At 34.1% G+C, this 25170-nt stretch overlaps 1 pseudogene; it reads left to right on the forward strand.

The window, feature by feature from the left end:
* The window catches only part of LOC149562565 (cytochrome P450 709B1-like), a 40332-nt pseudogene extending 17785 nt beyond the window's left edge, over positions 1-22547 (forward strand).
* The last annotated feature ends 2623 nt before the right edge of the window (positions 22548-25170 follow it).

Below are 25170 nucleotides of genomic sequence, written 5' to 3' on the forward strand. Positions count from 1 at the left end.
TCGTACAACTTTTTGTGCCAATTCTAGGAATTATCAACTACCAACTTTTTTATTATTGCAACTAGGTTCTTGTTACTAGATTCTACCTACCCATTCCCTTGAGGAAAATAATATGATGAATGAGATAGGCATATGCCATGCTCGTAATAGAAAAGAGAAATCTCTTTCGATGAAAAATAGGTTGCATTGTCTGAGACTATATTTTTAGGAACTCCAAACCTGACAAATACATATTCAAATAAGAATTCACATACCACTTGAGAATTGGCCTTCTTGGTTGGGATAAATTCCACCCATTGGGTGAAATAATTAGTGGTTGTTAATATGTATATATGCTCAGTGCTAGATGGAGGGCTTATAGGTCCAATGAAATCGATTCCCCATTGATAGAAGGGTTCATCAATCACACTGGCCTAAGGGGTAAGGCTCCCAACTGAGGGTGCCTAGCGAAAAGTTGACATTTTTCATAATTCTTCACAAACTTGTACGCATCTTTGAACATACCTGGCTAGTAGAAGCAATTCCTGAGGATCTTAAAGGAAATTACTATGGATGAGAAATGTCCTCTACATACATCTAAATGATATGCTCTTAACAACTTTTCATGTTGTTTTACATCTACACATCTCAAAAAGGTTTCATCTATCCCTCTCTTATATAAAATACTATTAGAAATCACATATTTTGTAGCCTTCAACCTAAGATTCCATTTTTCTTTATAGCTCATGTTTGGAGGGTATTCACCATATGTCAAAAGGTAGATTAAATTGGAGAACTTGGGGTCTATTGAACTTACTAGCAAAACAATGGGTGATTCTTTAGTATTATCAGGAGGCGAATCTTTTTTTTCAGCCATCAATTTGCATAAACCTCATTCTCTTACTAAAGAAGTAGGCTTGATAGTCAAATAATATTCTTGAACCTTAGTTACCCATACAACTCTTTTATTTACCCCAATCTCCTGCTGAGTTAATATGCTTTTTACCATTATTTCTAGCACATGGACAATTGAATGAGAATGTAGAATGTAATACCTAAACTACTTCAACACCTTTACCATAGAGAATGCATGTTTCTCCATTTGAATATAATTTAATTCATGTTTCTTCAATGTAATGCTCATGAAACCAATTGGGGCTTCATTATCTTCATCATCCTTTTGAGTCAGAACACTAGATAGAGTGTGTTCTGAAGCATCACAGTAAATAATGAAATCTTTTTCAAAATTAAGACTTGCTAGCATAGGTGCATTTGAAATATTTTTTTTAATATCCTCAAAATATTTCTTGCCCTCTTCCTACCATCTGAAGGGGTTTTTTTTCTCATCATACCCAACATGTATCTTACCTTTTTAGAAAATTCAAGCACAAAACTTCTTAGAAAATTGATTTGACCAAAGAAGGACTTCAAATAACTTCTATTAGTGGGCAGTGTCAATGTCTATATTACCTTCACCCTTTCTGGGTCAATCCTTATACCATCCTTGAAAACAATATGTCTAAGAAATTTGTCTTCCTCTACAAAGAACACAAAAATTTTGGGATTAAAGGATATACTATGTTGCCCACATCGGTCCAACATTGTTCCTAAGTCTCTCAAGTGGTGTTTCCTTCTCTTAAATTATATGGTCAAATCATCAAGATATATTACAATTATTTTGTCCATCAAAATTTTAAAGGAATAATTCATTGCCCTTTGGAAAGTCGCTCTTGCATTGATCAAACCAAATGGCATCTAGTTGTAAGCTAAAGTGACCGAGGGAGTGATGAAGGTTGTCTTGTGTTGATCCTTGGATGCAATGCTAATTTGATTATATCTTGAATACCCATTGAGCATTGAAATAGCTTCAAACCCAGCAACCATTTGCAAAATATGATCCATAGTGGGAAGTGCATAATTGTCCTTGAGGCTAGCTTGATTCAAATTTCTATAATCCACACAAATTTGAATTTCACCATTTTTCTTTCTCATAGGGATAATATTGTTGGAAAATGAAGATGGGGTAACTGAGAGGGGAGGGGTGAATTAGTTACCACAAAAACAAATTCAACAGTCCCAAAGATGCCTTAAACTTAGTTGCTGCTGCTACTCGGTAAACACATAAATTACTGCTTAAAACTTGATAGATGTTTAGTTAATTTATTAAGTATTTACTAAAATAAGTGACCATGCAAAAGAAAGTAATCATGAACACAGTAGACACCAGATTTACGTGGAAACCCAATATGGGAAAAACCACCAGCAACTAGTCACCAATTTTCACTCTTCTGAAGTGAGCCCTGTTAGGAGCCAACCCTGTTAAAGGTTACAAAACACACTGTTAGGTGTGACCCTGTTAGAGGATTTAATCACCCTGTTAGGAGTGGCCTTGTAAGAGGTCTTTAGAACAATTCAACTGAATTGCCACCCTATTAAAGGATTTATGGAATGGCTGTTAAACCAACTTTGCTAGGAGATTTTGGAATCACTATTACAATGGTTAGAAAGCAACAATGAATGATCTGAAAATACATGCAACTTATCTTGCTGAATATAGATCTCAGTTTAGCTCCACAAGATCCTTACTGATTAAATATATCTTTGCAGCTCCAAGATTTCCCTCTACTCAACTCTGCTTAGGCACACACAAGTCTCTTCCTTGCACTTCCTTGCATTATCCGTATACACTCTCTATTCCACACTTTTTTGCATCTTGAGCACCTCTTTATATACTATACATAATACTAGGTCGGCCCAACCAACTTGACAAAACATATTCCAAAGTTGGCTTGAACTAACAATCAAAACAAAATTCTTCACTGGCCGACACTGCTCGGTCAATACAGAATAAAAAAAATTGCTTCCTGTGTTAACTGGCAGAACTCGGTAAAAACTACAATTACCGGGGAATTCGGTAAACCTACCACTTCTTTTGGAAATCGACTAGACTCGGTAAAAGCTGTCTTCGACTACCGAGTGAGCTCGATGAAAACTAAGCTTTCCTTAGCTTACCGTGCGAACTCGATTAACACTAACTCACCGTGTGACATATAGGAACGCTCGGTATACACTGCAAAAGGCTTTACTGACCGACTGAGCTCGGTAGACTCTGTAAACTATTTTCCTAACCGACAGAACTCGGTAGACTCTGTTTGATAACTGATATGGCATTTGTGTAACATCAAAGACAATACACAATTACTTAATTGTATCCAACAATCTCCCTCTTTGGCATTGATGGCAACACAACATGTCATAGCAGAAATGAAATTTGAAACCAAGTCTACAACAACACAACACAATTAACAATTCTTCCTCTAAGATAGAGAACTCTCCCTCTTACAGTAATCTCCCTCTGTGAAGGAATTACATAATCAAATTTCAAAAAGATATGACAGTAATACTCTCCCTCTTTGACAACACATGCCAAAGACAATCCAATTTCAATGAATTTCATTGTACCTTTAGTACTAATTCATATGCAATATTTCCTTGATTTGCTGCATCAACTGATGATTGTTCAATTTTGTAAGAGCTGATGCATCACTAAAACTTATTTTTAGTGAACTTCAGATAGGGGAATGACCCCTAACTTACCTCTGAGATACAAAAATGCATCCTTAGGTAAAGGCTTTGTGAATATGTCAGCAATCTGTTCCTTTGTATGGACATATTCCAATCTGATTTCCTTGTCCTGCACCAATTCTCTGACAAAGTGATACTTGATTGCAATGTGCTTAGTCTTAGAATGCATTACTGGATTCTTAGATATGTTGATTGCACTTGTATTATCACAAAACATGACAACTGGTTCCTTGATTTCCATCTTCATGCCTTGTAGCAATTGCTTGAACCAAACAATATTAGAATAGTTTACTGCTGCAGCAACATACTCTGCCTCTGCTATTGATTGAGATGTACAATTTTTCTTTTTGCTTGTCCAAGAAACCAACCTCTTTCCAAGAAAGAATGCACCTCCACTTGTACTTTTTCTATCGTCAAGGTTTCCTGCCCAGTCAGCATCAGTAAACACTTTTAAGTCTAGATTTCCTCCAAATTTATACCATAATCCATAATCTTCAGTTCCTTTCAGATATCTCATTATCCTCTTGATTGCCATCATGTGATTTTCTTTTGCTTTGGCTAAAAATCTTGCCACAATTCCAACTGCAAGAGCAATATCTGGCCTAGTATGAACTACATATTGCAACTTTCCAATCATAGATCTGTACAATGTCTGATCTATTTCCTTTGAATCATCTTCTTTGGTAAGTTTTAGTCCAGTACACATGGGAGTTCCAACTGGTTTACAGTCTTCCATACCAAACTTTTTCAATATCTCTTTGATGTATTTTGCTTGAGTGATGTAGATGCCATTCTTGTTTTGCTGAATTTGAAGTCCAACAAAGAATTTGATTTCACTAAACATTGACATTTCAAATTCCTTGCTCATTTGTTCTGAAAATTTTTTGCAAAGATCATCATTCCCTGTGAAAACAGTATCATCTACAAATATTTCTGCCAGGACAATCTTATTTTCTGGTCCTTCCTTGATATACAAACTACTGTTATCATTATTTCTTTGAAATCCAATTTGAATAAGATAGCTATGCAATCTTTCATACCATGCTCTAGGGGCTTGTTTCAGACCATACAATGCCTTGTGTAATTTGCAAACCATGTTCTTTTTATTTGGATCTATAAAACCTTCAGATTGTTCAATTGTAGACCTCTTCATCCAGTATACCATTTAGAAATGCTGACTTGACATCCATCTGATAAACTTTAAATCCTTTGTAAGCAGCATATGCTAATAAGGTTCTAACACCTTCCAATCTAGCAACGGGAGCAAAATTTTCTCCATAATCTATGCCTTCCTCTTGAGAATATCCTTTGCATACTAATCTAGCTTTGTTTCTTGATACTTTACCATTTTCATCCAACTTATTTCTGAAAACCCACTTTGTACCGATTACATTTTTGTCTTTAGGCTTGGGTACAAGAGTCCATGTCTTATTTTTCTCTATCTGCTCTATTTCTTCATTCATTGCTTCAATCCAATTATCATTTTCTAATGCATCTTTGACAGTTCTAGGTTCAAAATCAGCAAGTAAACAAGTACCTTTCAACTTACTTCTTGTGATGGTTCCTTCAGATTTATTTTCAATGATCTGATTTGCTGAATGATGTCTCCTGACATACTTGGCTAGAACAGGTTCTTTTCCTTTTGGATGAATCTTGTCATTATCTTCTTGCATTTCTCCTTCATGCTCGGTTTGGTCTGGCTCGGTATCAACTGGCTCGGTATGCACATGCTCGGTTACCTCTGGCTCGGTAATCTCTAACTCGGTATTCTCTGACTCGGTAGACATTGGCTTGGTAGATGTTGGCTCGGTAGATGTTTCCTGCAACTCAGTTAGTGATGACTCGGTAGAAGAAAGTTTTTGATTCTCAGATGCAGTTGATATTATATCTGGTTCACTGAAGACGAATCTTTTGTAATCTTCTGGTTCTCTTCTGCTTTCTTCTTCAGTCTTTTCTGCAAACTCATCAACTTTCACATGTATACTTTCTATGACTTTGTGAGTAGATAAGTTCAAGCATCTATATGCTTTACTCTTGCATGAGTATCCAAGAGATATACCTTCATCACCTTTTACATCAAATTTACCTTTTCTAGATTCTTTCAAGATATAACATTTGCTTCCAAATACTTTCAGATAACTTACATTGGGTTTATAGCCATACCATAATTCATAGGGAGTTTTGAATGAGTCTTTTTTCAACTGTACTCAGTTTAAGGTATGAACTATTGTACTGATAGCCTCCTTCCAGTATTTGATAGCAACATTCTTTTCTATCATCAAGGTTCTTGCACAATCCATGATGGATCTGTTCCTTCTTTCAGCTATGCCATTTTGTTCAGTAGTACCTGGTGCTGAAACCTGTCTTTTGATTCCTCTTTCAATACAAAAGTTATTGAATTTATGTGAAATAAATTCACCACCTCTGTCTGACCTTAGGCATTTCAATCTTTTCCCTGTTTCTTTTTCTACTCTTGCCAAATACCATTTGAACTTTTCAAATGCTTCTGATTTGTTCCTTAGGTACATGACGGTCATCATTCTTGAATAATCATCAACAAAAAGAATAAAATATTTTTCACCAGTATAGCTTTCAGTTCCAATAGGTCCACGTAAGTCAGTATGCACAATTTCTAATAAATCTTCAGACTGATAATTTTTGCTTTTGAAACTAGACTTACCCATCTTTCCAATTTGACAATTCTTGCATAAATCGACCTCTGGTTTCTTTAAATTAGGAATGCCTCTCACTTTCTTGAATTTGCTTATCTTTACCAAATTGTCAAAATTCACATGGCATAACCTTTTATGCCATAACCAACTCTCTTCTACTTGAGCAATAAAACATGAATGTTCACCAAGTTCAAGATAGAACAAGTTACCTTTAGTTTGAGTACCAGATCCAATCAGCTTTCCTTTACCGTTCAGCAGTCTTGCTTTGCCTTGGATGAATTCTACTTTGAGTCCATTGTTGAGTAACTGTGCCACACTCAAAAAATTGTGCTTTAGGCCTTCTACCCAATAAGCATTATCACATACAAGTTCCTGGGTTAGATTGATTCTTCCTTTTCCTTTGATGCAACAAGGTTCATTGTTTCCAAATCTTACATTGCTACCATCATACTCTTCAAATTGATCAAACTTTGTTTTATCTCCAGTCATATGATGTGAGCAGCCACTATCAATGATCCATGTATCATTCTTACTTATGTGAGAGATGAGTGCCATTTCTTCATTGTCAGATTCATCTTTTATAGCAATGTAAACAATCTCATCCTCTTCTTCATCATTAGAATCATTAGAATCTTTAGCCATAAAACATGATTTCTTACTTTTATCCTTAAATGATTTGAGATCTTTCTTACTGTTCCATTTATTATCTTTCTTTTCATCTTTATCTTTCTTGTTTGGACACCTTGCAGCAATATGACTGACTTCTTCACATGAAAAGAAGATTAGGGGTACTTTACCTTTGTATTTACCTCTTCGTCTTGAATATTTCCTTGCAAGTAGAGCGTCAATTACTTCAAGGTCACTGTCAGAACTCTGATCTGATTGATCTTCACTCTCTGACTGAGATTCCTTCTGCTTCTTGCCTTTGTCCTTGAGTGAAAGCTTGGCTTCAAATGCAAACTCAATGTTCTTTGCAGCTGGAACATAATTATCAAAATTATCTAGTTCAAATGCTGTCAATCTTCCAACTATGGCCTCTAAGTTTATCTTGTGATTGGCCTCACACCTTCTTTCTTGAATGGCTGATACCCTGATGGCATAAACTGGAAGTAGAGTTCTAAGAACTTTACTTATGACTGTCTCTTCACTGATACTTCCTCCAGAAGCTTTGATAGCACTGATACATGCTTTAATTCTTTCAACATATTTGGCAATGTTTTCATCTTCTTTCATTTTCATCTGATCGAACTGTCCTCTCAGACTTTCAGCTTTGGCTCTTCTGACATTGTCATCTCCACCATAGATCTCTTTCAGTCTTTCCCACATTTCATAGGCAGTAGTGCAGTCCTTGACATCATCAAACTCTTCATAACTCAAGGCAGATGCAATATCAATCATCATAATGTTATGAGTCTTCTTTATAGCAATGTCATTGACTGATAATGTACCTGATGGTTCTACATATTCCTCATCAAGATATTTCAGACCAGTGTCACCAATGGAAGCTAGATGAAGTCTCATTAATTCATGCCATCCTGAGAAGTTGTTTCGGTTAAGCCTTGGGATTTCCCTCTTGTAAGACATCTTGATCTTTGGCTTAGATCTTTGAAATCTCCTCCTGCAAGCACCAAAAGCTCTGATACCAATTGTTGGAAAATGAAGATGGGGTAACTGAGAGGGGAGGGGTGAATCAGTTACCACAAAAACAAATTCAACAGTCCCAAAGATGCCTTAAACTTAGTTGCTGCTGCTACTTGGTAAACACAAAAATTACTGCTTAAAACTTGATAGATGTTTAGTTAATTTATTAAGCATTTACTGAAATAAGCGACCATGTAAAATAAAGTAATCATGAACACAGTAGACACCAGATTTACGTGGAAACCCAATATGGGAAAAACCACCAGCAACTAGTCACCAATTTTCACTCTTCTGAAGTGAGCCTTGTTAGGAGCCAACCCTGTTAAAGGTTACAAAACACACTGTTAGGTGTGACCCTGTTAGAGGATTTAATCACCCTGTTAGGAGTGGCCTTGTAAGAGGTCTTTAGAACAATTCAACTGAATTGCCACCCTGTTAAAGGATTTATGGAATGGCTGTTAAACCAACTCTGTTAGGAGATTTTGGAATCACTGTTACAATGGTTAGAAAGCAACAATGAATGATCTGAAAATACATGCAACTTATCTTGCTGAATACAGATCTCAGTTTAGCTCCACAAGATCCTTACTGATTAAATATAACTTTGCAGCTCCAAGATTTCCCTCTGCTCAACTCTGCTTAGGCACACACAAGTCTCTTCCTTGCACTTCCTTGCACTATCCGTATACACTCTCTATTCCACACTTTTCCGCATCTTGAGCACCTCTTTATATACTATACATAATACCAGGTCGGCCCAACCAACTTGACAAAACATATTCCAAAGTCGGCTTGAACTAACAATCAAAACAAAATTCTTCACTGGCCGACGCTGCTCGATCAATATAGAACAAAAAAAATTGCTTCTTGTGTTAACCGGCAGAACTCGGTAAAAACTACAATTACCGAGGAATTCGGTAAACCTGCCACTTCCTTTGGAAATTGACTAGACTCGGTAAAAGCTGTCTTCGACTACCGAGTGAGCTCGGTGAAAACTAAGCTTTCCTTAGCTTACCGTGCGAACTCAGTTAATACTAACTCACCGTGTGACATACAGGAACGCTCGGTATACACTGCAAAAGGCTTTACTGACCGACTGAGCTCGGTAGACTCTGTAAACTATTTTTCTGACCGACAGAACTCGATAGACTTTGTCTGATAAATGATATGACATTTGTGTAACATCAAAGACAATACACAATTACTTAATTGTATCCAACAAATATTTTTTATCCAAGTTGAGTGATGAATCAAGTAGATTATGTGGGCTTTTAGCATCTTCTCTGCTTCTTTGAAAATAACCTCAGATAGCTTAGAATTATAGATTATGGGTTTTTTCCTAAAGGTATTAACTCCTATCTTTAAAGGTATATAATGTACAAATTCTCCATTTTTAATTTCTTCAAGTCTTCATATCCCTAGGCAAAGACATCTTGATACTAGGTGAGGAGTTTAGACAACTTATCCTTCTCTTTCTCAGAGCAGGTTCAACCAATGGAAATCCATTTGGGGTTTTCTTCATTTCCAATATTTATTTTGTCATGTTCCTCTACACCTTTATCAAGGTCAATTCTTCTATTTTTGGCAGTATCATCTTTTCTACCAAAAAGATGTTCTAGAGACACCAACCCCTTTGGGATACAATTACCTTTTAATTGAACAACTTCTCCTACTTCAAATGATCCTTCTTGAACAAGTTTATCCTCATGGTTTGATCCTTTGAAGAATGTTTTAGCAAAATTCTAGCACACTCGATGAAATCCTTCAACTGTACATCATTATCAAAAACTTGCTAGTGATTGACATTATCTAGGACTCTAGGTCTATAAATCATTTCAATCCTATAGGTATCACTTTTGAGTTCTAGATGTGGTAAGAACAAGGAAGCTAAAACAACTAAGGGATCTGCTTTAGTATTTTGAGAATGAGGAACAAATTCAATAGAAAAGACTTCAAAAGATTCAATTTCATCCCAAACTAGGTTTCTATAGTGTTTTAGCCTATCATTTTTCACAGAAAATTGTTTCCTTACCTATTTGGAAATGAGTTTGGCATCACCTCTCACCTTCAATTGCTTTACCCCCTTTGCTTTGGCTTCTTGCAAACCTAGAAGCAATGCTTCATACTCTATGGTGTTGTTTGTATTATAAGAATATAATTTAAAAGAAAATGGAAAAATGTCTCCTGAAGGTGAGATTAGAACAACAGCTACACCTGACCCAAAATTTGAGCAGCTTCCATCAAAATCTAGTGTCCACGAGGCTTCATCACCATTTACTTTTTCAATTTCCTCACATTGATTCTTAGGAAAAATAACATAGTTTCCAAATTGACATTCTTCATATAGTATCTGTGCTTTAGGATTGTCTAAAGGTACAACTATGTATTTATTCTTTGGTTCTGGCTCTAGTTTTATCTTTTTCTTCCCTACTGGAATGTAGGCTTCAGACCAATCCATTTTGATTTCTGCACCCATATATTTATAGAAAGTCCTGCTAAGCAACATTCCATAACTGGCTGGTATGTTAGCTACCAGGGTAGTAAGTTTCAACATTTCCTTCGGGCAGGTATAAAGAACAAATTACATGTCTTTCACTTTGCCAACCAAGGCACTTGCTTCCCATCCATAGAATAACAACATCCAAAAGTTTTCATAAGATCTAAACCAAGGGCTTTTGCAATAGGCATTGGTATAATATTATCCGATGCTCTAGAGTCAATGATACAATTGTTCATCTTTTGTGCATTTAATAATAATGATACATAGAAAGGATTGGAATTTTTCTCTTCTGTTTCTCCTTCAATAGTATTAATAGTTGATTCCCTATAAGGAGCATTTTTTTTGCATCCTTAAGATAGAAAGACAGGTTCACTTGCAACCTTTGAATTTTCAATCATATTATTAGTAAACTAAGCATTAGTAGCAGATCCTCCCTTTACATATTGGACCAAATTATCTAATTCCTTAGGATTCAACCTCAAATATTTTGCTAAAGAAATAGATATGGAAGAAGACTTATAGAACTCTACAATATCAAAAGTCAATGTACCAACTACTAATTTTGTTTTGGATAATATTTTGGGCTCTACATTTTTTGTAGAATCAACTTGCATGTGTTCTTTCCCTTTAGCATTCGATGAGTTTGGATTGGCTCCTACATAGGGCTTTTGATTTCTTTGACCCCTGGTCATTACTGTACAAGAAGGGTTTTGAAGTGTCACAAAAACAACACCTCCCCTTTCTATGTTCGGTTCATATTCAAGAAAATAAGCACCCGCACTTTCATTTTCTATGTTTTCACTTTCAAGTGATTGTTCTGCTACAAGGACATCTTTCGCTAATTGAACACAATTTAGCCAATTAGGATAAGTTTGTCCATCATGATATGTGGTCATATGAAAAGAACACATCACCTCTTTAGGGGCCTCTTCAATTTGCAACCTTGTTTGTGGGGAAATTAATGTGGGGTCCATGCAAGAAGAGGATGAAGTGGTCCTAGAAGATTGACCTTCTCCTCTCCATTTACCTGTAGTAATAAATGCATCCTCCAATTGAATAGCTAGCCTTTGGGCAGTGGGTAAATTAGCAACTATGTCCTTGATGAGGTGAAAACTTACATCTAAAGGGATAGCATTGACAAAGAATATCTTTTGGTTTTCTACATTAGGTCTAGATGCTACATGAATTCTTTGAATTAACCTATTGAATTTTGCCACAAATTCTCTCATAGGTTTATGTATTTCCTTTTTCATCTGACTAAGTTGAAGTAACAAGGAGCACTCATTTTCAAGGGCTTTGAACCTATTTTTGAACACATTTTTCATATCATTCCAACTAGTAATGGAATGTTGGGGTAGGTGATTGAATGAATTAGTAGTAGCATTAGTTAGCATTCGAAAAAATAGTCTAATAGAAATTTCTTGGGTAAGGATGCTTATAATGCCACATGCTGTATAAAAAGTGCTCAAGTGATCATTTGTTGAAACTTTACTATCTCCACTAAATTTAGGTAGGATTTCTAAGGCACCTTTAGGAAATGTTGTAGGATTGACACCAAGGTCCAATGGACCTATATTCTGTCCCCATGGTTGGTTGATAGCCATGTTTGGTAATATGACTTGTAGGGATTGGATATTCAAATGAGAAGGAACAAGAGCTTTCAATGCAAGTAAAGACTATGCTAAAGTTGAGAAAGGGGACTATTTTAGTGGGTAAATGGGTCTACTACAAGACTTACTTTTCTTCTTTTTGGGATTGTTAAAATCAGGCAGGAAAGTCAAATTCTTTAAAGGTTCAAAGTTCTCATCTAGAATCTCCTTTTCTCTTTCCCCTCTTGTATATCTCCTAGTAGCTAGCTCTAACTCTCACTTATTGTTTAAGGTCTTACAAGTGCTTGAGAAATCCTATTAGCCATTGCCTCTTCTTGAATCTTAGGAAAAAACATTAATAGTTCAGCCCATTCTTCTTCTCTTTCTAGGACCCTCAACACTTGTTGAAATTGTTGGCTATTTTGATGTAATGTCCAGGCAATTGCAGTTAAATTTGAGACTATATCTTCCTGTGTATCTTCAAATCTAAGATTATGCTGTAACATAGGGAACACATTGTTATGTGGGAGAACCATTATAATTCATAGTCCTTTTTTAAAGTTGGTTCTATTCAACAAGGACTCTCCCCAGTAGAGTCACCAAAAATCTATTAGTGGACAGATTGTCTTTCTAATTACATAATGATAATTTTCTCTATGCCCAAGACTTGTAAAGTAAAAAAATGTTCACAACAGTTGAGAAAAATTCATGTTATTTGTTTTCTCTCTGTATTTATGGGTACAACTTCCTTTAAAATATTGATTAATGAATCAAAAACCAATTTTGCACATTATCCAGAAAGCGCATAAGGACTCTCACATACTCCTAGGTAGTGAGGTGATAATTCATTCATATGATAAAAATAAAAGAACTCATAATCTTTTAATCATAACCATTTATTCAAAGAAAGGATGATGCAGCAAATTCATAATATTCATTCAATAAATGATCAACATGCACTGCATAAGAAATAGCAACAGATATCTTCAAACAATAAATCAAATGTCCACAAAGTAACAATGATTTAAGCACTTCAAACACCAAGTTTTAAAGTAGGATCAAAGATTTTATATATATATATATATATATATATATATATATATATATATATATATATATATATATATATATATAGTCATTCAAAAAGAAAATATATATATGCTATCTATCTATTGTTATAAAAGTATCTATTTATCAGAATATTTTCTAGCATTCTATTCTACCCCTTAATTAGTTCAATGCTCCAACATCTATAGTTTCATTACAAATCCAAAAGGCCTCCATTAAAGCCCAGCCATTTCAATTTAAATAGTTATGATTAAAAAAAAAAATAGCTATTCAAAATCGTTCCTTAAAACATGACTAGAAGTAACTATCTCAATCAAACTTCATCATCGGTCTTTTCCTCTTTACCCATAGTTTGCCTTACCAATTTCTAGCTTCTGAAGGTTTTCATGACTTAGTCCTACAAGAATTTTTTTCCATTTGAATTCTTTGATTTTTAGGTTCTATCATGGATGAGATTCCTATTTAGACATAACCTAGATTCAATATTTGCTAGTGTGGTGAAATCACTAGCAGTAGGTGATTCATTATTCTTAATCTTTGCAATAGCATTGTTAAAGCTCTTTGTTAATGCTTTAGAATCCATTTTTCCATCATCAAACTATAGAATTCCTATAGGACTCACTATATTCATATCTTTAAGAAGCTCCTCATGCATCCCAGCAATCTTTCTTTCGATGGATTACATTTCTTTAATAGCTTCTTCATAGATCAATTCTTTCCAGCCCATGTTATTTTTTATGATGAAAAACATATAGGAATCCACAATTTTCATAGGGTTCTCACTTAGAAATTTAAGCACTCCAAAATTTTCAACTTTTGTCACCTAAAACACAATAGCCTAACACTGAATCTGTTTGATTTCCCACCCTAGAATAAGAGTTTGAATCTCTCCCAAGAGTGTTTCCCCTTCAACCCACATAGTGGGTGAATTCTAGAATTAACTTATTACCTTACTTGATAATGGAATTCGCCCAATCCTCAATTGCATCTGAGAACAACTTCCCCTTTCGCATCTATTTTACTAGTTGTTGGCTATCTACAAAATTAGGATCACAAGATTGAGGACCTTGAACAACTGGTAGGGCTCTGAGATTCATCAATGAATCAATATAAGTAGCCATGGTCACCACTAAGGCCTTGAGTTCCTTTTTCTCCCTACTATCTTTTTCTAACTAGGTTAACATATGATCAATAGAAAACTTAAAGAAGTTATTGTCTGTATTTCTATTGATGGTCCCAAGTTCAACCAAAGTAACTTTGAAGCCTTCGCTATCAATTTCTCTAGATTCAAATTTTTTCTTATATGTGGCCAATTTTACTATGATTTTCCTAGTCACTGGGTCTTTAATTAAATGGGCATCAATTTTTAGCCTTTTAACTTTGGAACCACATGTTGCATATTTTGTTACAATGTCTTTTATAGGCATACATACTAGCTGCAATTTTTTTTCTTGCTGACTAAGCTAGATAACCAGGATGGGACAATAGGATTAGTAAAGATTTCTTGAGTATCCTAGGTAGGAGTCATGAATTTAGGCTAATTTTCCCTAGGAGCTTCAATAAATTGCACATCACCATCAAGATTGTTTGAGAAACCAAAACCATCACCCAAATCCTATCCTTGGGTTAGTATCTTTTCCTTTTGAACTTCTTGTTGCATGAGGGCTTTAAACTTGGTTTTAGATATGGTTCGAGGAGCTATGTTGTGTGCAAATTCTGGCATCTTTTTCTTCTTGCTACAAGTCAACACACCACCTACATAGGAGATGAAACTTGGATGTCAGAGGTTAGTGGTTTAGAAAAAGAAACCATTTTGGAGATAGTTCATTGACTACTTTCATGCTTTGCCTCCTTAGCCAACTTTTTGTATGAGTGAGAATGGATCTAGTTCTTAGATTTATATCATCTTCTTGTTCTTGATTCCAAGCCACTTATAATTTTCTTGACTCACTAACTTCCTCCTACCCAGGTTCAACAATGTTTGAACCACCTTCAACTACTCCTTCAAGTTGAAACTTCAATTTGAGAGAATTGATTTGTTGAAGTGTTAATCATGAGTGGTCTCTTTTTAACACTTCTTCTTCATTTTTATAGTCTTTTCATAAATCCTCTAGGTGTGCGATTGTGGATAACCAACCCTTCAAACCAAGAACTAGAGTTGCAAATCCTTTACTATCAAAATCCCTTCTTCCTTTGCAAGACTCAAAACCAAAGACAAGAAAATTACTTCCTATGACTGAAGCATTGATCATGCTACTACAAGTCAAAGGGCCAAGCTTGATAGGAAACACCAACTCCCAATTATCTTGTGGTATATTATCCTTAATGATAGAGAATAACTACTTGAGACTTCGACTAAAACAAAATAGTCAAGTGCATAACATGGTAAACTCATTGGTTCATCCTCAAATCCACCTACTCTTAAATAGGTGAACTTAGGGAATTGTGTAATAGCTTCCATAATTTTGAATCAATTTATGGGCTTCTGAGGATAACCTAGGCATGGGTGCCTTTTTTAGAGATAAATGCACATTTTCTAACAATACATCATCTACCTTTCTAAAATTTTCTAACACTTTATCTCTTTGAAGCAGGGGACAATATTGATAGACTATTATTTCCTCACTCAAAATTTCATGAGGTAGGGAAGTAAGACTACTGACACAAGAAATGTAGTATGTGAGATAAGAGACTATATATAAATTTTCCTTGGATTCCTTACCATGTCTAAGTTGTGTTCTTAATGATATAGCAATTATTTCAGTCCAATCCATCCATTGTTCTCCTTTTAAAATAATCTCAACATAATGAAACATCCATTCTTAAAAAATTAGGACATCAACTGAACCCTTAACTCAGTGTAACATAACTACAAGATCATGAATATGGGGTTTTAGGTGATCTTTTCTAACTATCTTGGGTAGCCTTGAACCTCCACCATAATTAGCCATTGTCCACTTCCTCGCTAGGATGTTACAATATTCTCTTGGGGTTTCTTGGTGTTTAGCTAGGGATTGGATGGTAGAGAATGCAAAAAGTGTACTTTCTAGTAGATGCAACACTGAGGCAATAGTTTCCCTAGATATTGATAGCATAGGTTCTCCATCTTTATTTAGGATACTTTTACTCCTTACAGCATAATGGTCAATACAAAGTTGGGAGTAATTTAGGGCTTAACAGGGTAGGAGGGAAAGTTGTGGCTTCAATTAGACCACTAGTCAAAATTTCCAACCATTCAATTCATCAGCTTGCTCAAGGAAATTTGACTGTAATTTTTCCAGCCTAATGCATTCTAAATTGGTATAAAAAATAATGGGTTTCTTTCACTCCGAACTTGACACATTCCCAAAGAAATGTAACACAGATTTCATCTTAAACAAGGAAAGCAAGGCTCAAACTAATTCTATTTTGAAATTCACATAGATGGTAGAACAAAAACAAGGTTTTTTCTATGTTCTCACCTACAACTTGCTGAGAAAAATAACCTCTTTTCTTGTCCCTTAGTAGCTCCTTCAAATCTCCCCTTCGCATGATAAACAAAAAGAAAATCTATGCTCTTTTTAAGGGAAAGAGAACATACATGCGAAAGTATAGCCTTATAATGAGGCATTCATGATAGATCAATTGCAGCTAGGCTCACATGTTCAAAATATTTTCACATGACCTTTTATTAAATACTTCCCTTTACAGCTATATTGACAATGATTAACTTTTTCTAATAGCCAATCCTTCTTTTTTGGTGAAAAGATCTTCCACTTTAAGTCATGATGGCTTTTTTCCTTGCTTGAAATTAAGGCACCCCTTTTGAATTATTACCTCCTGACATGGTAATTTATGCCATGTGAAAATGGTGGATTTACCAACCCACAATCATTTTTTTCCAAAGAACCTTAGTTATAGAACTACTTTGAACTGCTTTGAACCAAGATTCAAAGGTATTTGAAGTAGTTCAAAAGAACACTTCGAAGTCTCATGCGAATTACCTGCAAAAAATAAAGGTCAGCATAAAAACCTTTGATTTAACTACTCTAACTTGCTTTGAACTGAGGTTCAATGTGGTTCAAAGAGGTTTGAACAAACACAAGGAATGATAGGAAGCTTCGAGTGATTTTATACAATATTTTCAATGATCAAGAGAGCATGAAATGATAATCAAAAGCTTCGATGACTAGGTGGGCAATTTAGGAAAAGCTCAAAATAGGGTGACTCATGATATAGCTAACATGTTGGCAATATGTCTAATTAATCAGATAAAGTAAGTCATTGTTTTCATTTATGGCAACATATTTGCTTTGCAAATTAGCCTCATTTAGTTGTAGAAGAAAATTGTTTAAGTATCAGACAATGTTTCAGCAATAGGACAGTTTTCATGATAAAAGAATATTCCCTTGGAATATTCTCTTATGCAGTTGACCAAAGATGCATGACATCATAAGGATGACGTATACCAGTGCACATGTCCATACAGTCAACAAAACTTGAGTTATGATGAAAATAGTGATATAGTGCTAACGTAGTGTAGAATAGAGCACATCAGCAGAATGTGTTTAAAGGTTTGATTTATTGTTTTAAGTTATTGAGTTGACTTAATGATGTTACATGAGCTGACTAAAGAAGAATTCACTAATATGTTCCATATAAATAAAGTATTTTATTTGTGGAGTTAAAGTGTGTTATGAGATGTAAAAAGGGTGAAAGTGAATGATTCAGTAATCAGTTGATGTAAAGTCGATATGATCTTGTGAAATGAGAGCAACAAGTGAATGCAACACTTTCATATATGATGTGAAGGTTTGATGCAAACTAATATATGCACAGTCGCTATTATGTGAAGAATCATCAATTAGAAGGTTTGCACAGTACAACAAACATGTCAGTATTGTATGCATACTTATTTCCTAAAGAACTTATTCTATAGTTGCATGTTAGGGTAGTGGGCTCTTCTTGCACATGTTTTTATATGATCGACCAACTCCTAACAAGGTTAAAGAAACTCCTAATAGGTTTTAGGCTTCTAACAAGGCCTAAGTCTCCTAACAAGGACTTGAGACACTATACATGCTTCATAGACTTCTAACAGGGCCAATATCCTTAACTGGATTCTTATATATAGTGAATCTTCTAGTGGGTTCCATCCCCACGGGGATTTTCCCTTGTCCAGGGTTTCCCTAGTTGACAAAATATGGTGTTATGATCTCTCTTTGTGTATGGTGTTTTACATTTCTGAGCACTATTGGTTTATTTTCTTATGCACATCATAAAATGATTAACAATAATATTTAGTTGTGCTTGAAAGGATTGAAAGTATTAATTCAACCCCCGCCCCCCGCTTCTTAGTATATCTATTTCTAACAATTGGTATCAGAGCTTGGTTATTCAAAAGAGGCTTAACATCTTGAATAAGATCCCTATGGATATGGAACAACTGAAGAAAAATCTTGAAGAATCACTTGAATAGATTGATGTTCTTATTGATGAAAGAGATGGCCTTAAAGATAAATGCAAGGATGCTAAAGTCTACATTGGTGAATTAAAGGACAAGATAGATTACCTAAAGTAGAAAGGATCTACTAATCGAACTAGTGATGATGATATTGAAGATATAAAGAAAGAAATGAGATCCTAAAACATGAGTTAAAGATAGTTGAACTTAAGCTGAGTCTTAGGAAAAATGAAGGAAAGATTAACTCTAAGATAAAAGTTGAAAATGCAGATCTGAGATCCCAGGTGAGCAAGGTAACATCAGAACTAGAATCTATTAAGTTAGAACATGAAAAATTAGAGAAATACAACATCATTGTGAAAGGTGAGTTAGTATAGTCCAAGTAGCAACTTGAGAAATTATATACCAGTAGTGATAAAATTGAAGAAAAAATATGTGTGCAAAGACCTGGTTATGATAAGATTGGACTTGGATTCTTTCTTGGTCAATCCACTAAGAAACCTATTGAAACAAAAGAACCTGTTACTCCTAAAGTCAATGAAGACCTAAGAAAGATAGATGATACATTTAAAGACAAACTAAATATTGCCCACTCTGAGAAAGTCAAAGAATCTGATCAAGATATGAATACCAAAAGAAAGGAATCTTTTGCTTGGTGTGATGAACCTAAAGACACTAAAGTTAATAGAAAAGGTAAGTCTTTTAAACCTATTTCTAAATTTTATTTTCATAATTTTTATGGATATGGTCATTATGCAGTAGATTGTAAGAAACCTAAATTTGATAATGATAATACAAATAGTAGGATGCATAGGAATGCTAACCATGCAAGAACTAGAAGAAGAACTCATAGTAATGAAAGTGGAGAAAGAAGATATATTATTTGCTATAGATGCAATAATCATAGACACATTACAAGGAATTGCAAAACATCTGATGACAAACTAAATGAACAAAAAAGAGGTGTTCTTGTATGTTAATTGTGCAACAACTTTGGACACACAGCAAGATTTTGTAGAATGGACAAAAGAGATCTAAACAAGAATTAGAATTACAAAAGAAACAATAAAAGAAATAAAGTAAAAGAATAGTCAAATGAATTGAAGGATTCATTTGTGAAGGAAAAGTAACCAGAAAGCTCTCATATAGCTAGAAAAGATGTACCTAACAAGACAATAAGGTCACTTATTGTTAGTGACTTTTCTCACCAGAATTAAGCATTCTCAATGGAACAAAGCATCAGTTATTGATAACTGATGTTGGAGAAGGTATTAAGGGTTGCACAGTTGAAAAAAGGTAGTAGACATTGACAAAAGTATATAGTAAAGTGTGCATTATCTAATATAATCAAGATGAAGATATATGTAAAGATCAAACTCTCTATTGCACATAGACAATATACTGAACTAGTGGCAGATACACATTTATTGTGCAATACAGATTATGAAAAATTTAAAGGATGTGAATTGACTTGCACACATCATTTTCTTGTGTGTAGTTTATGAGCGAGATTGAAGAAAGAGTTGGAGAATTAAAGAACCTTGAAGAATGTGAAGTCATTGGAAAACCTAGTTCACATAATTAAGGTATTTTTTTGAATTGTTGAGCAAAAATCCTTCAAGAATGGCAAGGCAAGAAGTTCATAATGTAAGCAACAGACCTAGGTATAATTTTAAGAGACACCCATTTGCTTCTTTGCTCAACAACCCCATTGGAGCATTTTTGCAAGTTCTAAAAAATGTTCTTCATGTGGAAGATATCAAAGGATACATCCACTACAAGATTGAAAGTATAGGTAACTTTGAGATTCACAAGGAACTAGAAAAGATGTGCAGCAATGATTTATCATTGAAATACAAACATAGATATCTAGAACATCTTAACCTAGTTAAGCATATGTTCTACACAAATTTCAATACTAATTATTGGACAAGAATTATTCTTATCAGAGTACATGATGTTCTTCTATGGTTGGGAGATTCTATCATTAGCATTGATAATGACCTAATTCACAAGGTCACAGGATTGAGCAATCAGGGCGGCAATCTAGTAAATATCAAGAATGTGCACAAACTTGTTGAGGAGAATCTTAACACATATTTCTATAGAAGGAACATGAAGGTCAACTCAATCCAAGATGATGGACTAAGACATATTTGTAAAATTTTGGGTTACAAGTATAACCGTGGATCAAGAATTGATTCAGTCCCTGCAGGATTCCTACATGTAGCTTACCTAGCTATAAGAGGTGAAGAAGTGAACATGTGTGACATTATCAGAATGTTGTCGGATAATATCTCAAGAATCAAGAAGTCAAAAAGTGTAGTATTCAGAGTTGAATCCCTTCTAATGCATATATTCTTCTATGCTATCAAGAAGTTTCCTAGTATCACAATTTAGAATGAAAGTGAGTGCACAATGCTTCAAATTACTCAAGCTTATAAGATCAAGATCTAAAGCAACTAGAGACAGTTATTTGGATAGATTAATAAAGAATTTTCAGATGGAAATGAAGAAGTATAGGATACCTCCAATGCTTGTAGAGAAGTACAAAGATGAAATATGCTTTATGGTTGAAACAGACTTTACATGCATGGAAGCAGCAGTTCCTCGAGTGAAATTTATGGAACCTATTGGATATGAAATGAGTGAGGACTTGATTGAAGGGTATGTGTAGATAATCCTTCACTCTAAAGTTGATTCTAAAAAGGGTGAAATTGAATGATTCAGTAAAAAGGGTGAAAGCAAATGATTCAGCAATTAGTTGATGCAAAGTTGATATGATCTTGTGAAATGAGAGTAACAAGTGAATGTGACACTTTCATATATTATGTGAAGATCTCATGCAAACTCATATATTTGTAGTCATTATTATGTGAAGAATCATTAGTCAGAAGGTTTGTGCAATATAGCAAACAAGTTAGCATTGTATGTATAACTATTTCTTGAAGAACTTATTGTATAGTTGCATGTTAGGGCAGTGGTCTCTTCTTGCATAGATTTGTATATGATCCACCAACTCTTAATAGGGTTGAAGCAACTTATAATAGGGTTGAGGCTTCTAACAAGGCATAAGTCTCCTAACGGGAATGTAAGACACTATGCATGCTTCATAGACTTCTAATAGGGTCAATATCCTTAATTGGATTCTTATAGATAGTGAATCATCTAGTGGGTTCCATCCCCACCGAGCTTTTCTCTTGGCCAGGGTTTCCCTAGTTAACAAAATATGGTGTTATGATCTCTCTTTGTGTATGGTTCTTTACATTGCTCAACACTATTGTTTTATTTTCTTATGCACATCATAAAGTGATTAACAATAATATTTAGTTGTGATTAAAAGGATCAAAAATACTCATTCACCCACCCGCCCCCACCCCCCCTCCCCCCCGCCCCCCCCCCCCCCGTCCCCCTCTTAATATTATCTATTTCTAACAACTACTCCAAGCACTCAATTAGGACTGGCAAGAGAAAGCCCATGAAGAAGCCATTGCAATATGTGGAAACAACAATCCCACCATGGATTGTTTAGGAAAGCTCAAAATTGTAAGTATGATAAAAGCCCCATATAAAAATATATGTTTTTGGCTCAGGTTTTCCTCCTTCAAGAGAAACATGTCTGTACTAATGAACCAAGATTAAACATGGCAAATTGGGATGATATTGAATGAGATGCTAAGAGTGTACCCACCTGGAGGAGGAATCGTGAGGCAGGCATTTAGAGACTTGAAAGGGATGATTTTATAATACCAAAGGTGTGAATGTAGTGGTGAACATATTATCAGTGCATAGAGATGAGAGGTACTGGGGAAGTGATGTAGATGAGTTCAGGCCAGAGCATTTCAAAGATGGAGTAAACAGAGCAACAAACAATCATCCGTATGCATTCATTCCATTTGCTAGTGGACCATGAGCATGCATTGGCCAAAAGCAAAACTTGTGATAGTTGTGATGCTGAAGAATTTCAGGTTTAGTAGAGTAGAGAATATAGACATGCTCCTGTAGCCTCCACCACTCTTAGAGCTCAAAATGGGATACCGATCATGGTGGAAAGAATCGATGGAAACTAGTTTTCTTTTTTCTGAAATGAATTGTTGGCATATTGTAATAAACATTAATATCTATAGGCAGATTGTTGTTGGTGTTCAAAAGATAGTGTATTTAGATCTATATTTTTTGTCTAATTTTATGTAAATAATTATCTTACATTTTTTGCTTTTGTATATGATATTCTTAGATCAGAGGCTCGTGCACCATCACCTTTAAGCATTACAATGGCAAACAAAAGCCCTAAACCTAAAATCACATAACCGAAGGCACCAAGTCAAGACAAAATAAAAATTTAGAATAGGTTCGTATTGCAAAAAATAATAAGTTATTCTCATCTGCATTACCAAAAGATTATATTTTTTAACATTTCTAATTTCCATCAATCTTTTCCAATGAATCATCCATCTCATACTTTCATGCCACTTATGACCCTTTTTTTGTGGGGTATAGAAGTAAAAAATTATATGATATTTTTTTCATTATTAGTTGGTACCAAACCATAAGTTTTATAAAGAAAATGATTTAAAAATAAAGGTACCATTCTTTAAAAAAATGGTTTTAGTTTGATGTCTATTAGTTCTTTACATGTATCAAAGCATTCAAAGTGTTCACTAATTAATAGATGATATACCAAGGAGAAAATGTTCCACTCAAGTTAAAATTTTACCTGACTGATAAATTATGATGTGGCTTTGAAGGATTCATACTCAACTTTGATTGGATTTCATGGATCACTATAGGATACACCACTCTATAGGTCATGAGGCTCTCCAGTCCAAATACATGGGTGTTTATTTTTTATGAGCGTGAATTGGCATAGGTCCTTCCAATGAGCCTAATCTTAATTGGTCCCAAATTCATTGCATTCAACATAAAACAAATATTTGGAATTTTTTTTTTTTTTTAATTATAGTAGCATTCCAGATTAGTCGTGCAAGCAAAAGTCGAAGGAACAAGAAAATCACGTAGCACGAAAACATAATTCTTCCTATCCTTCTACTCTATGGCATCCCGCTTCATTAAATATAGAGCTTAATTCTTTGAAGCACATTTTTCCATCTGTACTATGTAAACCCCAGGTCTCTCATTTGAAACAGAAACAGTTCCAAAATATATTGCTTCAAAATTTAAAAAGTGTACTAATACTTTTTGCAAGTCTCTCAACTTAATTATAATATTATTATAACATCTATTCTCTTATTTAAAACATTCTCTCTTTTTTTTCATTAAACATAGAAAAACACACACATGTGCACGCGTGCGCACACACACAAATTTGTATAAAATATGTAAAATAGATCAGATAAAACAATTGTAAATGTCTGATAAGGATATCTTTTCTATTTTACATAGACTAATATGTTCTACATTTTAATCTATTAGAGATCAATTTGTAAGTTTTTGAAATACTATAAAATAAATATATAATGAATGCTCAATTTTTTATTATAAAAAAATCTCATAATAGAACTAAATATTAAAATTGAGTTTTATAAATTTGGAAGGATAGATCGATTCAAATCAATGCATAATATATTTTTTTTCCTATTTACTACCAATGCCCGAGTAGAAGACTTAATATAAGATGATCAATTAAAAGGGGAGAATTATAAACTTAAGAAAATCTTGATCTTACACTTTTAAGTGTTTGACAATTGAGTTATGCATTCACTTTATCAAATTTTTATCATTATTAGACATCTAAAAATTTATTTGTCTACATAATTTTATGCTATACATAAACCTTTTCCTAAAGATTTAAGATTAGCTATATATATTATGTATTCTATCCATACTTCAATTTGTAAATGTGTCATTTTTATAAAGATAAATTAAAGTTGATATCTCTAGCTTTTCTTTATATACAACATTTGATAGCTATGAGCATTTACAAATGCCCAACCATTTAAAATCTAAAATATCAAATACAACCAATGGTTTTTTTAAAATTAAAATTAAAATATATTTTAGCTACAAAATCTAAATCTATATAATGGATTGCGTGCTACAGATTCTTGAATTTTCACTACCTTTGACCTGTAGAATATATAGATCTAAATTTCTCGTCACAAATAATTGTGTGGAATCTAAATACTCATTGAAGTAGTGGCCTGAAACAATAGCAACAAGATTATACTATGGTTTAGATTAAATAAGGATTAAAAATTTGATTTAAACATAATAATAATTGTGGCACTAAAGATGCAAATTATAAAACGTCAAAGTTGAATTACAAAGTTGCATAAAAATGTGAGTTTTCATATAGTAATGGTTTTATCATTATCTCTAATTCTACCATAATACTCCATTTTAAAACTCAACACATCGATAGACCGAAATTTTAGGAGATTATAATATGAAGACCATTAAGACAAAACACCATCCACTACTAATGTTGCTTAAGAGACCATCTATTAAGAATGTTCCTCAAATAAATGTAAACCCATTGTAATGATAATTTATGTTCTAAACCATCGATGTACTTCATAATTAAAATTTACATTATAAACCATCGATGTACTCTTAACAAAAGTAGTTTTAATACAAAATATATATGGTTGCTTACCTATAAAATACTTCCATTATTCATTTGTCATATCTTCTCTAACTTGTTAAATTCAAATCAAAATATGTGGCTGCATA

This window comes from Cupressus sempervirens, chromosome 4 (genome assembly GCF_028749045.1).
Source record: "Cupressus sempervirens isolate cs-2001-9-10 chromosome 4, ASM2874904v1, whole genome shotgun sequence".
NCBI classification, from domain to species: domain Eukaryota; kingdom Viridiplantae; phylum Streptophyta; class Pinopsida; order Cupressales; family Cupressaceae; genus Cupressus; species Cupressus sempervirens.